Source organism: Cinclus cinclus, chromosome 14 (genome assembly GCF_963662255.1).
Source record: "Cinclus cinclus chromosome 14, bCinCin1.1, whole genome shotgun sequence".
Lineage (NCBI taxonomy): Eukaryota > Metazoa > Chordata > Aves > Passeriformes > Cinclidae > Cinclus > Cinclus cinclus.
This window is the reverse complement of record NC_085059.1, coordinates 16,956,476-16,972,367: the sequence shown is the minus strand read 5'-3', so window position 1 is coordinate 16,972,367 and position 15,892 is coordinate 16,956,476.

The window sequence follows — 15,892 nt, the reverse complement described above, 5'->3', positions numbered from 1 at the left end:
TATTCATAATGTTCTGTTATACATAACATTAAAATGTTCATTAAAATCAATGTGGGGCTGCTTTTCCTTTCATTCCATTTGACGTTTATGAGAGCATTTGGGAAAAAAAAATAATTATAATTTGGGCAAAGTAATTTTTATAAATAATTTAAAATTGCTTAATGACTTCTTATCTGAAGCCTTTCCTATCTGGCTCTACCGTTAGGAATTAAAAATGAAGCAGGCAAGATATCCTGACCCGCTCCAGCCTTGCTAATGCTCCATCTACAACATTTCTAATTAGGCAGAAATTCATGTACTTCAGCTAAGTGGTAATGAAAAGTGATTCATTTGCTGAATAAGAGATGAGAGTGAGTGTAATTAGCTGACTGCGGTTTTTAATCTTTCAACAATTCAATGTGTTTAAATTAGTTTCAAAGAATAGGAGCTTTCAAGTGTTGTTACATCAAAGTAATCAAGGCAGCCTTCAGTGGCTGAGTAGGAGAGATGGCTCTGGTTCCTGTTCTGAAACCTTTACACTTACTTGGAATAATCATCTTCAAACCCTCTTGTTGGAACAGATGGGAAGGCTCAGACTGGTTCAATGTATGCAGAATTGTGGTGGGAAGGAAGCTCCTTCCAGGGCTGGGGATGGGCCTGGGGAAAGCTGAACCTGGAGTCAGTGTTGTTATCCTGTCGTGCTGTTGGGTGCAGTGCTTCTCAATCCTGCTTGGAAGGTTTGGGGATGAATAGGATGAGTCTGTTCCTCGTGCTGGCCCTCTAAGGTGGCTTTGGCCAGTGAAATAGTCAGCTCTGAGTTAAGGACCTTGTCCTGGTTGTGCAGGTCTCTTCAGAGGAACCCTTGGTTTTGTTTCTAATTGACATTGGTGGCAACAAAGTAGATTTGTCAGGGCTTGGGGTAACTCCAGTGGAAAACGTGGTCACTGTGGGGTGTGTCTTTGTGGTTGTGCCACTCCACTTTAGTCCAGGGTGCCCTGGCTCAGGGAACAGACGGGGTGAGCTGATCTCTGTTCATCCCATATCTACCTTACAAAGCAGGGTGTGTGGAGTGTGAGAAGCAGTTTTGTCAGCCAACCAGGTCCTTCAAACCAAAATAAACATCAGAAAAGAAATCCTGGAAAGACTCCTTGAGAACGTGGGCCAGGTGCATCCCCGTACATCTTTTCTGCAGTGGTGAAACCCTTGAAGTTTTCTCCCCATTTCAAGTACATGGATCACAAGTAGCAGTGCTTAGCAGAATGTGGTTTACATCTTTATTTAAAGACTGAATATAAAATGGGTATTTGCTGAAAACAATATTGAACTTGTTTAAGATAAATGCCATAAAATGTTTCCATCTCTGATGTTTCAGCTATGAACAAAATAATAACTTTAAGCTAGAAATTACCTTTTGGGGTGAAAATACAAATGAGCTACTGTGTGAATGGGGACAGATCTACCAGTTATCAGCTGCTGCATGGTAGAATTCAAATACAACCAAAATTGTGCTGGTGTGTTACTACAACTGCTTTCTTCGTTTTTCAAGCCAGGTCTGGCTGTGCCTGTGATCTTTCCAGAAGGGCTTGGCTGGCTGGGTATTGTTTATCTGTATACAGAAACATAGAATTCAATAATAGAATTACATGATTCTATAACTTGTGTGTTTGGTCCTGAGAGTTAAACTTTTACCACCTCTGGAATCTGTAGCTTCTAAACTTTAAACGAGTTCAATTAAATTGAGTGCAATCCTTTGTAAAGGTTGTCTTTGCTTCAGAAGGGATGAAAGGGCAGCAGAGCCCAGCTCTGTATTTGGATTTTTATAGAATCATTAAAAAAAAGTGCATCTTGATGTGTACAAAGGAGTAATAAATTCCAGCACAGGTGCAAGTTCAGTGATAACTAGAGCATCCACCATGTTCTACAAAAGAAATTATATTCTAAACAGCTAAACAAGGGTATTTATAGCAGCATCTGTTTCAGCTCTATCTGTCAGCTAAGAGCAGTCTGACACAGCGTAGGGGAGGTGGGGGAGGGATTTATCAATGAAGTGTTTACATAATGCAGGCAGGCATTGTATACTCAAGGTGATACCAGCTATAACAGGATAACAAATATCTAAAGACACTTTTATTCTCAGAGGCCTTTGCTCCAGGAGTCACTCTACAAAATTGCCTCCATGTTCCTCTGTGCTTGCCTGTAAACACTCACAGCAGATGACATTTTATAGTAGTGCCATCGCTGGCTTCTGATTAAGGCTTTTAATGCTGTGAGGGCATTTTTGGTTTTAACTTTTTTTCCCTTCCTCGCGGGTTTTATTGCAAGGTGTCACTGACTAAAATTTCGAATTGTTTCAAGTTTTCAATTGTTTCAGGATTTCAAACTGCTCTTCCTCTCCTGGTGATGGAAGTGCAGCTCCTTGGGGCAGAGTGGGGCTGTTGCTGTGTGCAGTTAGCCAGAAATCACAATCCCCAGGAACCTTTTTTGCCCAGATCCCGTGAACCTGGAGCTGACTTCAAAGTTTTCAACATTTCCACGGGCAAGGGGCTTCCTGGAGGTGGTGGTGGGAGGATGGTGGTGGTAGCCCTGCTTTTGGGAGCTGCTTTTAGAGCTTTGAGGAAAGAAGTTGCAATGACACCTTGGTAAGCTGGGTTAATGTTGTGAGACTCAGAAGGATGGCCCCTGGAATTTGTAAGTCAATCTCTACAGCTTGTTCAATGATCTGGTCACAGTTTTATCTAGCTGGGATGCTGTGGAGTTTTTCTTCTCCTTGTAAAATGACCTTTATAAACAGATATGTCTCATTTTCATTTTTTATGTGTTTCTGCATCCTCCATTTGCCTAAGGAATGATAAGAGGAAATCTGCAGAAAGGGGAAAATGAAGAAAGGTGTGTTTGCAGAAGTCAGTGTATCACTGGATTCTGCAGCTGGGGCTTCTTTACATGGAGTAATTCAGTCTCTGTGTAAATCCTGCATCTATTCAACACAGCAAAGGCTCAGCTCATCTGTTTTTTAAAAAGTCTTTACTCCTCACAAATTCCCAACTTTTTTTTTTTTAATCGTGCCATAAGGTACTGGCTCACTAATTAACTGGTTCTTTAATCGAGCTACAATTACTTTGTTTCATGGGGGGGGGGGGGGAAGAATGTATACCAAGACAGAGCTACTTTCGACATCTGGGAACCTCCTAACAGCTGGCTATCTAATGAATATGCATCTGCTTAAGAGGCTGTAGGCCATTAATAAACCAATAGATATAAAACAGAAACAATCTTTGTCAGCTTCAAATGAGATTGGATGCAATGTGCTGTGAAGTGTCACTGTCACATTGAATCGAGCCGGGGAGGGTAACGGCGGCTCGGTGGTGGAGAAGGCGGAGAAGCGGCTCCAGCGCCGGGGAGGGCCAGGGCTGTGCCCGCCGAGCTCTGCGGGTGGCTGCTGCTGCCTCTTGCCTCCTCCTTTCTCCTGGTACCGGTTGGGTTTGAGGTACCGCTGGCCTTTTATTCACCACTCCAGCAGTTGTGTCGTTTTGGGGCTGACAGAGGAGGACGTGGGGTTTCCCACACAAATGATTCGAGCAGCGCAGGAATCGCTCACGTGAATAAATGACTGGGGAGAAGTTAAGGAATGTGATAAAAATGCACCAGTTTGACTGAGACCTGGGGCTTTGTAAGGAGGCTCAGAACAGCCCCTGAGCCGTGTTGTACAACCTCAGTGTTGTAGGGTGAAATAAATCCCCCTAAAGCAGTACCTCATGTGACTGTACAGGTATCTCTGACCCCTTAAGAGTTGTATCTGCACTTGTTCCAAGGCAGGAAGCTGGTATGTTGTCCCAGGCTGTACCAGCATTTGTTACCTTGCAGTTGTTCTGCACCTTTGTTTCCTGTGGCAGCTCACATAAAATGTGAAATGGATTTATTTTAGAGTTCTCCATCCCTTCTGCACAGCCTGTGCCAGTCCAGTGTGTCCTTCCTTTCAAGGGGTGGTCACCCAACGCAGTGACCTCTCAAAGCAGTGAGAAATGGTACCTAGGTGACATTTTCCCAGGAGAAAATCTGTTATTTCAGCTCAAACCACTACTGGAACAGGGCACTGTCAGCTGCAGTAGAGCTGGGCTGCAGGAGCCCTTGGGATGGGGGCAGGGCGAGTATTTATTTTTGGGTTTGGGAGCTGGAGTAGCAGTCTGGTACCTCACTCGGACTCTGCTTGAGAGCCAGACTTACACCAAGTATGTTTCAGTTCCCAGGAAACTCTATAAATTGAGATTTGGAGTAGTTTTTTTGCAGCTCAATTGTAAAGGGCAGCTTTCAGTTTAGCAGAAATTAAAACATTAAGCTTTTTGCCCCTGGATTTACAGATTTTTGTTACAAGGAAATGGAAGCAAGAGAAGTTAAAATGGGAAGTTGAGTGCTCTGTAATTACTGCAGATTTTACTAGCAGCTTCTCAAGAGAAAAAATTTGCACTTTGTATCATCACATCAATATAATTTAAACCAAAAATCTCTTAATAAGATTGAGTTAATTCCTAGAATAGTGTTTGTCTTACCCTTAGTTTTAAGGACAGTGGATTACTCAAAATCTCTTTCAGAGTTGCAGTGCACCGGTGACAAGTTTAACTTCTGAGACTCGAAGTTTTACTTCAAGGCTTGGTATAAAGGGGAGGTGTAAACCTCTGCACTGCAGCCGAGCATCTTCCTGGCTTCTGCAGGGCTGGAATTTTCTCTCCTTCCTGGGCAGCAGCAAGGGCTGCCCATGGTGAGCAGAGCGGGCTGGTCAGCGAGAGCTGCCCACTGCCCTCCCCGGAGCTCTCCCTTTCAGCCCGGCCTCAGCAGCGCTCACAGATGCCACGGTTTTATCTTTTTTGAGGCAGACAAAAGAGTACGAGGCAAAGGAGGGCTGTCCTTTTAAGTACTTTCACTTTTCAAGGTCATTTGTAGAGCTTTTATCAATCAGAAAGCTAAATCCATACAAAAAGCATCTATAATGAACCAAGCATACTTCAAATCTTATCCCTTCAGCTGAATACGAATTATCCAGGAAGGTGCTTCAGTGGCCACGTCCACCAAGTTCAGCATCCCTGTGAACAATTATAAAGTAAGCAGAGAAGCCACTACAATTGTGATTTGGCATCTATCAATTTCTTGTCTTTTTTTCTGTAATTGATTTATTAATTACAGCATCTTAATGATCTATTTAAAATAAATAAACCATTTACACTATTTCAAAGGTATTTTGTGATGTTCAGCTGATATTAAAATAGCACCAGCCTTATGTGCTTTTTCAGCAAGTGACCTAATTAGTTAATAAAGTAATTGAATATTAAAAAGGATGTTGCAAGTGATTAAAATTTAAGAGCCTTCAGAACATTATTAAAGCTATAAATCATACATCACTGTTTTAATTTGCATAGCTACAGAATTACTAATGGTCCCACATGCATAAGCTACTTGGCAATTAGTCCTTTAACAAACTGTTGGTGATACTCTAAGGTTACCAAAACCTTTTCCTATTTTTGATTTGCAAACAAAATCCAGGATTGGAGAGCACTAAGGGTTAAATTCCTAAAAGCCAGGAAATTTGGTTCTTTCAGTTTTCTCTCTACCTGCTTCTGCCTCTCGTCCCTCCACCTTCCGGACAAGAAAGCACATCCTCCCGAGGAGATGAGGAAGTGTCTGCTCCCACCTTGAGCTTCCTGAACTGGCGTCCAAGTAGTTTTCCAGCCCAGTCTGATGTGCATAAATGTCCTTATGTGGTGCTGAGCCATTTTCCATCTTTCTCTCATATACATACAACTGTCACAGATCCACTTCCCTTCTCAGGAAAGTGGCACTGGGCATACAAAGGGAGTTGTTGACTGCTGAAAGTCATACCCGAGCTCTGTCCCATGGGCGTTGCCTTTGGGATGTGGAAGAACCACACCAGGTGCTCGTCACCTCCTGTTCCCTGTGCTGGGGCTTGCAGCTCATGGGAAACCTCATATACCTGCGAACAAAAAAAAAAAAAAAAAAAAAAAAAGTTGGAAAAATTATGGGAGCTTTCTGGCCTGCAGTGTGGGGCAGCCGTAGTGATGAGGGTCAGCTGCCCACGGCCTCTGGCCGAGGCCTCGGGCTGGCTGCAGGCAGGAGGAGAGAAAGGATGACAGTTTTGAACTTAATTAGACACAAACTGCGCTGAGCGGAGGAGCTGCCCCGGTCTCCCCTCTCCCCAGCATTCAGCATCTCAGCGGCTCTGGGCCTCGGGAATGACGGCCAGCAGAGCACGGTCCAGCGCACAGGCAGGGAGAGGGTCTGCCTCTGCCTTCAGCCCTCGAACCTGACAAGAGGCAAACGGTGCTGGGGCAAAGGCACCGACCTGGTGCGCGCCGGAGAGCCGAGAGCTGCAGAGAGGGAACGGCCGGAGCTGCGGCACAGCCGCTGTGTCAGCCCCGCAGCCTCTGGCCCGGAGCGGCCCGATGGATGGGATCGCACTGCCACCTCCTCCCCGGGCTCCCCCGGGGCCTCTGCTCCTGTTCCAGGGCCAGACTCACAGCAAGTGGGGGAGCTTGAGCTGGTTTTCCCACCATTCTCTTTGAGGAAGGGTCTTCATAGAATCATGGAATAGTTTGGGTTGGAACGGAATTTAAATATCATCCAATTCCTCCCGCTAACCAACCGACATTGCTCAGAGTCCCATCCAGCCTGGCCTTGAGCACTTCCAGGCATGGGACAGCCACGGCTTCTCTGGGCAACCTGTGCCAAGGCTTCAACACCCTCACAGCCAAGAGTTTCTCTCTAATATCTAACCTCAACTTAGCCTCTTTCAGCCTGGAGCCATTCCCCCCCTTGGACTGATGCCTGCGTGGCTCTTGCTGCTCACTCCTGCCCTCACACCCTGCCCAGCTGGGTCACTGCAGGCTGCTTCCTGAGTAAGCTGGTGCCTTCATCTTGTACACCTAAAGTCTTTTTTTTTTTTTTTTTTTTTTAATTAATGGAGCAAAAAAAGACTTTACTGAACAGCATTCACATGTGAAACAAAGACATTGTTACACCCAGTCTGCAGAAGCCTTGGCATAGTTTTGGCTATTAAAGTGCTGCATTACCAGAAGAATTTCCTTTTTAGGCAGCAAAAACTTTCCAGGCCTTTATTGAGGTCAGGAGCTGCAGCCCTTTGCAATCTCTCCGTGTCAGCCTGCAGCGGTTTTGGGAAACCCTTACACTGGATACTGTGACAAACACCAGCTATTTGTTCATTAGTTTACATTTGCTAATAGATGTGAGGCCGGGGTGGAAGATGCTCTCAGCGAGTGATTCACACTCTGCTGCACTAACTGCAGTAGCGGGAGAAAAAACCACCCTCTTTTAAGGGTCTTTATAATTAAAACAGCAAGCTGAGGAATGGGTGACTTCTGAGCATTTTGACCCAACAAGGAATGACAAGCACATGGCTGCTTTTAAAATAAACTAATTAATAGCCACTATCTTATCAGTATAAAACTGTCAGCACATGAGGAGGCTGGGCAAACCCAGATGCAAAACATTTGTAAATAAGGCTACACACACACACACAAAGTTACTGCAGTACCAGCAACACACCAAGGAACACACTTTGGAATATCCCACTCCAAAGGCAAACAGGGGGGGTCTGGAGCTGACTCCAATTCCACCGCTGGGCTGATTTCAAGGAAAGTTAAATCAGCGATCTGTTTCAGTGCACCTTGACTCCACCACCCAGTTTCACTTCAGTGTTGCAACATCACCTGGCAGCCCTCACAGCGTGGGCAGGGGACCAGAGCCCACCCGGGGTGACACACCTGCCTTTGGACCAGCATACTCTGCCCAGCTGAGATACTAACTTTTTAAACAGCTGGTTTTCAAAACGCTAAAAACACGGGAAATTTCAGAAACAATCACAGGCAGTACCCCTCACCCAAACACCCTCTCCTGATGCAGTCAGTAACTATGCCACGTACACTAACTGCTCCTTATTCCAGATGGGACCCCCTACCTGTGAGATACTCCTCCAAAAGAAGACAACTAAAAGCCATTTTCTTGCTCTCACATTTACGTTCTGGATGCAAGGTGATCCTGCCAAAATATCTCCCACCCCTTCTTTCAGCTTCCCACTGCTCTCATTTCCAAGCCTCCAAGACAACTGTAAGTTTTTCTCCAGTTGTTTTTTCCACCAGCTTTGGGATGCTGTCTAACAGTTGCTCACTTTTCCCCAAAAGAATCAGTAAGGACCCCCTGTTCCCAGCAGAGAAGTGTAAGATCAGGAACGTTCTGCCTTTGGGTCCAGCTTGTCCCAGCTCACAGAATGGACCCTGCCTGACTCCAGCCCTGCAGCCCCAGCATCACTCCAATATTTCCTCTGAGCATGGTGAGTATCCTGTTTGCCATCCTTCCTGCTGCTCTCTGCCATTAGCACGATAGCATCAGGTTTTCCACTTAAGCTCCACATCCTTTTCCTGATCAACACGTTGTACAATTGTTCCATTGACCAGGCTCTGATGGAAAAAACGCACAGAGCTTGAGCCTCATCTCCCGAAGGGCAGGACAGCAGGGGGCTGGTTTCCTTCTTCCAGCCTGTTCTGGTGCATTTACACATAACTCTACCACAGCACCCACATTCTCAAACAGCAGTATTTTATAGGATTTGCTTCACTGCATCATTGTGTATAAGCGATTTGTGACTTCTGCCTGTAAATATGTGACAAGGTAAGGATACCCACAGAATGCCATTTCACAGCTTGGGCAGCAGTGCCAGCAGTCACTGCTTCCTGATGTGTTTTAGCAGACCCAACACCAGCTCCTGCACTCCTCCCACAGCCAGTGTTTCCTCCAGCCACGTCCTCATCCCTGCTGGACAGCTACAGGACTCCTCTGCTCCTGTACCCAAAGCACCCACCGGAGTTCTTGGCAGAGCTGTGCTGTCGCTCCTCCCTGGCCTGGCCATGGTTTCCTCCACCAAGTGCTGCCTCTCTGCAAGGTCTTCAGATTTGTGTCTGCACATTCCCTGTGACAAATCCAGTGATGCTTTGCCCATCACGGAGCTCCCTTTGCAGGCTCTGCTGCTAACCAGAAGTCAATTTGCCAGCGCATAGGGACTGAGTTTTGAGCAATGCATGCCATCACCTCCTGTTGTCAGCCCTGGTCTGGAGGTGAGGGCTGCCCAGGCAGGTGGCGCAGTCGCTGTCCCCGACGGTGTTCAAGGAACGATGGATATGGCACTCCATGCTCTGGTCTAGCTGACAAGGTGTGTGTGGGGGGATCAGTCACAGGTTGGGCTCGATGATCCTGGAGGTCTTTTCCAACCTCAGTGATCCTGTGACTGTGTGAGGACTCTGTCCCAGTGACTCCAGCCATGGCTGCTTTTAGCGGGGAACTTCGGCCTGTTGCGAAGGGAGAGATGACGCTGCGCGAACAGCGCTCACACGGTAGGGAGACACGGCACCCGGGGCCGTGTGAAACATCGGGGGCACAGACACAGCCAGGGGCACACACGGACCCTGCCGGCCCCTGCAGGAGCGGCTCCCGGGGGTGTTTGCGGTGCCGCTGCCCCGAGCGCTCCCTCCGTCCCCTCACGGCCGCCGCGGGGTTTCCCTGCGCGCTGCTGCCCCCTGGCGGGGCGCGGGCCAGGCGGCGCCACGGCGGTTCCAGGGACCGGGAAAGGGACCGGGAAAGGGACCGGGAAAGGGACCGGGAAAGGGACCGGGAAAGGGACCGGGAAAGGGACCGGGAAAGGGACCGGGAAAGGCCCTGCCCACCCCCGCAGCACCCACGCCGCACGGCTGGGGATACCTCCAGCCCGAATCTCCCGTTTTTTCCAGCGGGAGCATCAGCGGATTCCTGCTCGTTAGAGCCCGCCTGGCGCTTCCATGGCTGCGCTGCCCTCTGGCTGAGATTCCCAGTGGAATAAAGAGAAGCCTGAAGGGCTGTAGCACACAGGGGAGTGTTCGGATGACCCTTCTGGAGCACTTAGTGCCCGTGGAAGGGAGAAACCCTGAGTCCTGAAAATCTCCCCCATCCTTTCCCAGAGAGGGGGGCCCCTCCACAGAGCAGGAGCATCCCTCCAGCCTCTGCCTGGGATGGGGTTCCTGGGAGCAGGGTACCTGCACAGAAAGGGAGCACTTGTTGATCCCACAGTTCCCAGGCTGCAATACGAATTACTCCTAGCCATGCACAAGGACACCTCCCAGTATCCCAGGTTGTTCCAAGCCCCATCTAACCTGACCTTGGACACTCCCAGGGATGAAGCAGCCACATCTTCTCTGGGCAACCTGTGCCAGGGCCTTACCGCCCTCACAAGGAAGAATTTCTCCCTGAAAAGACATCTCTGGTCCAAATGTATCAGCATCACTTACCATGGGATTAGAAACGCCCCTGGAAGTCAGGTTCCCCACTGGCTATGCACACACTGGAGCAGATGCTTGGATGCTGGCTCTGGACTTCCCCAGTTCCTGGAAAACTATCTCCTGATGGCATTGTGGAAGACCACACACTAAGGTAACAGACCTTTGTGAGATCAGGCCACTGGTGGTTACATTGATCAACATGAAGTTCACTTCCCTTCTGCATTTCTAAAATACAAGTGTTGTTATTTTGTAGGTTAATACCCTTTTGAACACAAATGACTGGTTTGTCCTCAGTTATGTGATTAGATAGCAGTGCTTTATTTACACCTGGGGGTCTCCACATCCAGCATCTGTCCTAACCACAGCAGTCAGCTCCTTCACTGACACAATACACATCACTGTATTGGTAGAGCACAAAAGAATTCATGCTTTAAGGCAAACTGTTACATGGATATATTTATTGCATTGCAGTCTTAGCAATTTTAAATATAAACATTTATATCTGGAGAGCAGAATATTGCAAATTCAGTATTATCCAATGTGTTCATAGCAGCATCAGCTTCCTAAGAAACAAAATGTTTAGGAAGCCAAAAAAGTAATTACAAACAAGTTACACCCTCATTTATCACTATCTGACCCAAACATGGAACTGCAGCTGTGAAACAGACATTGAAGTCACCAAATGTGACCTTGAGGATGTCAGTGATTTCAAGACTGAGGAGTGTTTTTGTACCTGATTCCTCACATGGCTTTTGTGTGCCAAGGTGAGGTTAACTAACAGTCACGAGCCTGGAGAGGGCAGAGGGTCGATGTATCTGCATTACCTGACAGAGAGAGTTTTGATAACAACACCGGGCACTTGTACAGCATTTACCACTTCCCCAGCTCCTTGAAAGACAGGCAAGGATTGCTCTTGGATGTGTTACAGCTGCAGAGTGTCAGGGAGAGGGATGGAAGCGACCTGCCAAGGCCTTCAGTGAGCGAGAGGCAGTGAAGAGAACAGAATTTGTCAGCCCCTGACTTCCAAACTCCAATTCCAATCAGTCTGGTGGCTCATGCTGCTCCTTTGTGGCTCCCTAAGGAAGTTTTACAGGTGACTGATTGGTTAACAAGTCCCAACCCATGCAACTACAGTGGGTGTGTGCACCACTTCAAAAGAGGTCAACTCATCTGCTCCCCGTGTAATGCCCATTTTAGTTTTACAGAAACTAAACATTTCTCTCATCTCGTCCTCTCAGAATGTGTCAGCTGAAGACACCTTGGCACAGCTTCACTTTGCTCTGAAGCAGTGGAAATCAGAAGCACTCTTTATAGGAGCAGCTTTCATTTCTTTCCTGAGGGAGAATACTGATCTTTTCAGAGGAAAAAAAAAGGATGGATATGTTTTCACACAAACTGATCAAACTACTTTTCATTCTAAACGAATACAAGACCGACTGAAAGTCTCAGGTGTACTAATTTTTTTCAACAAAGTCATCCAAGTGTACACCAGAAATCTAGAAGCTAATAAGATAGTTATCCAGGAACATCAGGAGGCATTTTCCTTCCCTGACAGGCCTTCACTTCCACCAGCTTAGAGCAAGAGCACTTACAGTGACATCTGAAAGGACTTGTAAACATCATGAGACAATCATCTCTGCTATTTCCCCTTAAAGTAGTCCTTTCTCCTGCACCCCAGGAAGCCAATAAGGAAAACCAAGCCTGCTCCATCCTCACCTCAAAAGGGCAAATTTGCTAGCTTCCTTCTTCTCCCACTGTTTTTCCTCTGCAAAATGTTAAAAGGCAGGATCAAACATGTCAGTCATTGGGGTGGAGCCTAGCAGAGATTCCAGGGGCAGTTCAGATGCTGTGAAAGGTTCACAGCATAAGGGAGGCTGCACTCAAGAGCTGGCTCAGCATCTTCCTCTTCATCTACAGAGCTCAACTGCCCAGTGCTGGCAGGATTGTGCCCAAGACACAGGCTAGAAACCCCTTCCCACTTCAAGAAGTTATCACCACCTGAGTAATTCCTTTCCCCTCTTTTGCCTAATATCCCATGTAATGCTACTCTCTGTCAATGTGAAGCCATTCCCCCTTGTCCTGGCACTCCAGGCCCTTGTTAAAATTCTCTCTCCATCTTTCTTGTAAGCTCCCTTCAGGTACTCAAAGGCTGCAATTAGGTCAGCACAGAGCTTCTCTTCTCCAGGCTGAACAATCCCAACTCAGCCTTTTCTGGTTTGCAATACTTTAACTACAATCAGAATTTCACAAAGTCTGTAAAAACTTACTTTCCAATACTATTTCTAGTCAGCAGCAGCCTTTCTTAATGTTCTAACAGACTGTTTTAGGATTGCTGTTTGTACAAACTTGAAATATTTTAAGCCAATGTCACAAAGCGAAAGCATGAACTGAAGCAGTTCTGGGCTGCAGATGCTGCAGACCTCAGCATTCATATTTTACACTTGGCAGTGCGGGCAGGAGAGAAAACATCCTCATATTAATTGGCAGTATTTGCAGTTATGCTCTGAGGCAGACACTGGCATATACCTGAGCAGCTTCTCAGGCACGAGCTGTCCTGGCTGAGGGAATTACTGCATCACCTCTGAAAAGGTGCAGGACTCTGCCTTCCAATTTTATGCAGTGGCAGAGCTTGCAGTGTAAGTTGGTGCTTATAACTCTGATTTGTTTAATCAAAGACAGGAAGTTTACCTGGTGATAAACATCTTCATAACTCATTGTTTTCTGCTGTCCATGCTCCATTTTCCTTCAAGATTCTGGATGAAATAATTTCCACCTGTCTCGCCCAGTTCAGTGCCAGTAAGAAACAGGGTGGGTGTGGGAAGAATACTGGACAGAATGTCAAATTCAATAAAAATTAGACACCTTTTTCCTCTGCCTCTTTTTATCCTGCACACGTCTTCCCCCAGTGATTCACTGGTGCAAGTGGGTGACTGCAACAGCAACAAACTAGGAAAACCTAGCACTTTGTGAAGGAAAATAAGTAACAAAATTATTTTTCAAAAGATTAGTTTACTCCCAAAAGTAACATTATCCAAGATAAAGAATTCTTCTGACCAAATAATTCCAAAAAGTCTAAAGAGAACAGTATAAAAATCAAGAATTGCTGAAGGCTCTCTGGATTCAAAAGTGGATGGAGTAACATTCCTTAGGGAAGGGTAAAAACGAGTGGGCACTCAGGCCTGTTCCTGCTGGGACACTGCCCTGCTGAGGGAATGCTACAAAAGAAACAATGAATCCAAAGACTAAAGGAGAAGAAGCAGATGGAAAGCAGCACTCACTGATTAATTCAGTAATCACCTGCAGAGGACATGCTAACTACTTCACTCTAGGTCAGGAAAAAACCTTCCAGGCAATTAACAAGCTGGACAAATCACTTGAGAGAAGGAACCAAACCCACACTTTTTTATAAGCTTTTCCCCCCTTTGGCCTTACCTTTTCTACTACCACAGCCTAAGAAGCGTTTGTTAAAAAATGAAGCACCTGTGCAAAAACATTTCCTAAGAAATAAACCCAGAAATTAGAAATTATTTTAAAACTTTCTCAATTATCCCAACACTTCTTCAAAGTTATTGCAGGAAACTGCTCTCTGCAGTAACTGGGAACCTCACCCCAAACACAATTTAAGAACTACATTGATGAGCACCAGACTGAGCAAAGTCCTAGAAATACAGGACAGGTGGAAACCTGTGGATCCTTTCCAGGGAGGTTTTCATATCTGCCCAAAGTTTTTTCACTCTCACGTTGCTCTCTGTTTCTTACTCTTCATTCCTTAGCACAAAGAATTTGGTGTGTCTGTGCTCACAGCAACACTGCAGCAAGAGAGGAAGGGCTGGGAGCAAAAAACTTTTTGAAGAAAAAATTTTATGTTGAGTTTGGAAAAGGAAAACCATAGAAACAACCAGAAACAATAAAAAAAAAACAACAAAAACACTGAAAACCAAAACTCATCCGCTTCCAAAAGTTGTTTTCTTTAAAAGATTTAGGAGAACACTTCAGTGAGGTAGAATCCATTTCAGAACATGACATTCAATTTTATTTAAAGAGCAACATTATCTGAAGTATTGAAAAAGCAAGTGACAACATGCCTACAGGATCACTTACTTCATCACAATCATGATGCTTGAAAGAGACAAAGTCCATGAGACTGCATTTTAAAAATATACAATGCCAGAAAAAGTGGGAAAAGGAAGACATTTTGGAAGATCTTAAGTTGTAGAAGAGGAAGCAGCAGTATTTGGGAAGCAGATTGGAAATAATGAGAAAAGTGGACAGGAAAGTTGGAAACAAAAGAAGAACCAACAGATAATTCATTAAATCTGAACTGGAAGAGAGCAGTTTAACCAACTTCACAGATGAGAGGAGGAACATTTTAACAGTGAGGTAGTGCAAAAAACGTAGATACACTATAATCCTTAACCAGGTTTGCTCACCAAGGTGATGATTCTGGAAGAACGGGTCAGGGATGATATAAAAACCAAGGCACAAACTTAAGTCTAAGCACCAGCATTTTTCATAAAAATGTAAACAAAGAAACTTATAGATGTGAAGCAACAAACATCTGTAAGGTTTCAGGGAAAAGCCTGTTAGGAAAGGAAATGCTGAGACTTCCAGCAGCAACTGAACACCCGGGGAAGTGTCAATTGACAAGGAAGGGCAGCACAGCCACAAAAACATTCCTAGTAGTTGTATCTTAGTTAATGCACAAGGCATGAACTAGGCAGACAAAGAGAATTAAGAATATGAGGTAAAGAAAAGCAAGAATTCAATGAGCTGTCACTGTATATAAGCCTGAGGGTGATCTGAAACCCTTTGGTCAAATATGAAGGGAAGAGGAGAGGTCAAAACCAGTGGCCTTTGGTACTAATAGAAAAGGCAAAGAGGAGTCATCCCAAGCAGCTGAAATAAAAACAGCGCTGCCAGAAAACAGAGAGCAAAATCCCCACAACCCAAACATAGGGAGGAAAACATTCACTTGCAATAAAAGCTGCTGGGAAGTCAGGAGCAGAGATAAGCACCTTATTTCTAGCTTCACATGTTCCTAGTAATTTGTGAGGGTTCTGGTCAGTACATTGAAAACCAACCAGGAAAGGGTGCAGAAGCCAGGACAACAAGAACAGTCTTTTTAAATCAGAGTTTAGAATGTCCAGAGGAGACAAAGTACTGACAGGAGAAAGAGCAGGGGGAAAAAAAAAAAAAAAAAAAGGAAAGCTGCAGAGCACATGAATGCAAACACGAACAGTAAAGAAGGCAGGGGAAACAAGAACCTCCATGAGAAGAAACTTTCCAGTGCCTAGTCTCTGTTCACAGAGGGATGGGATTACAGCAGTAAAGCAATGTTTCAGAAGAAGCTGTAGAGAATATTCAATTTTTTTCTTTTCTTTTTTACCCTTGATGAAACTATTTTGCCTCAACAGTACTTTTTATTCTGTCCCAGGCTGAACTTGGCTTTGAGCTCAGTGGCTGAGCTCATCAAGCCCCATGTCATGTGAAATGTTGACATAAGTTTCAAGCTTCCCCCAGAGGCAAACAGCTGCTTTGTGTGTCCAGAATGCCTACTAAATTATTTTTGTGATTCACCCAAACAC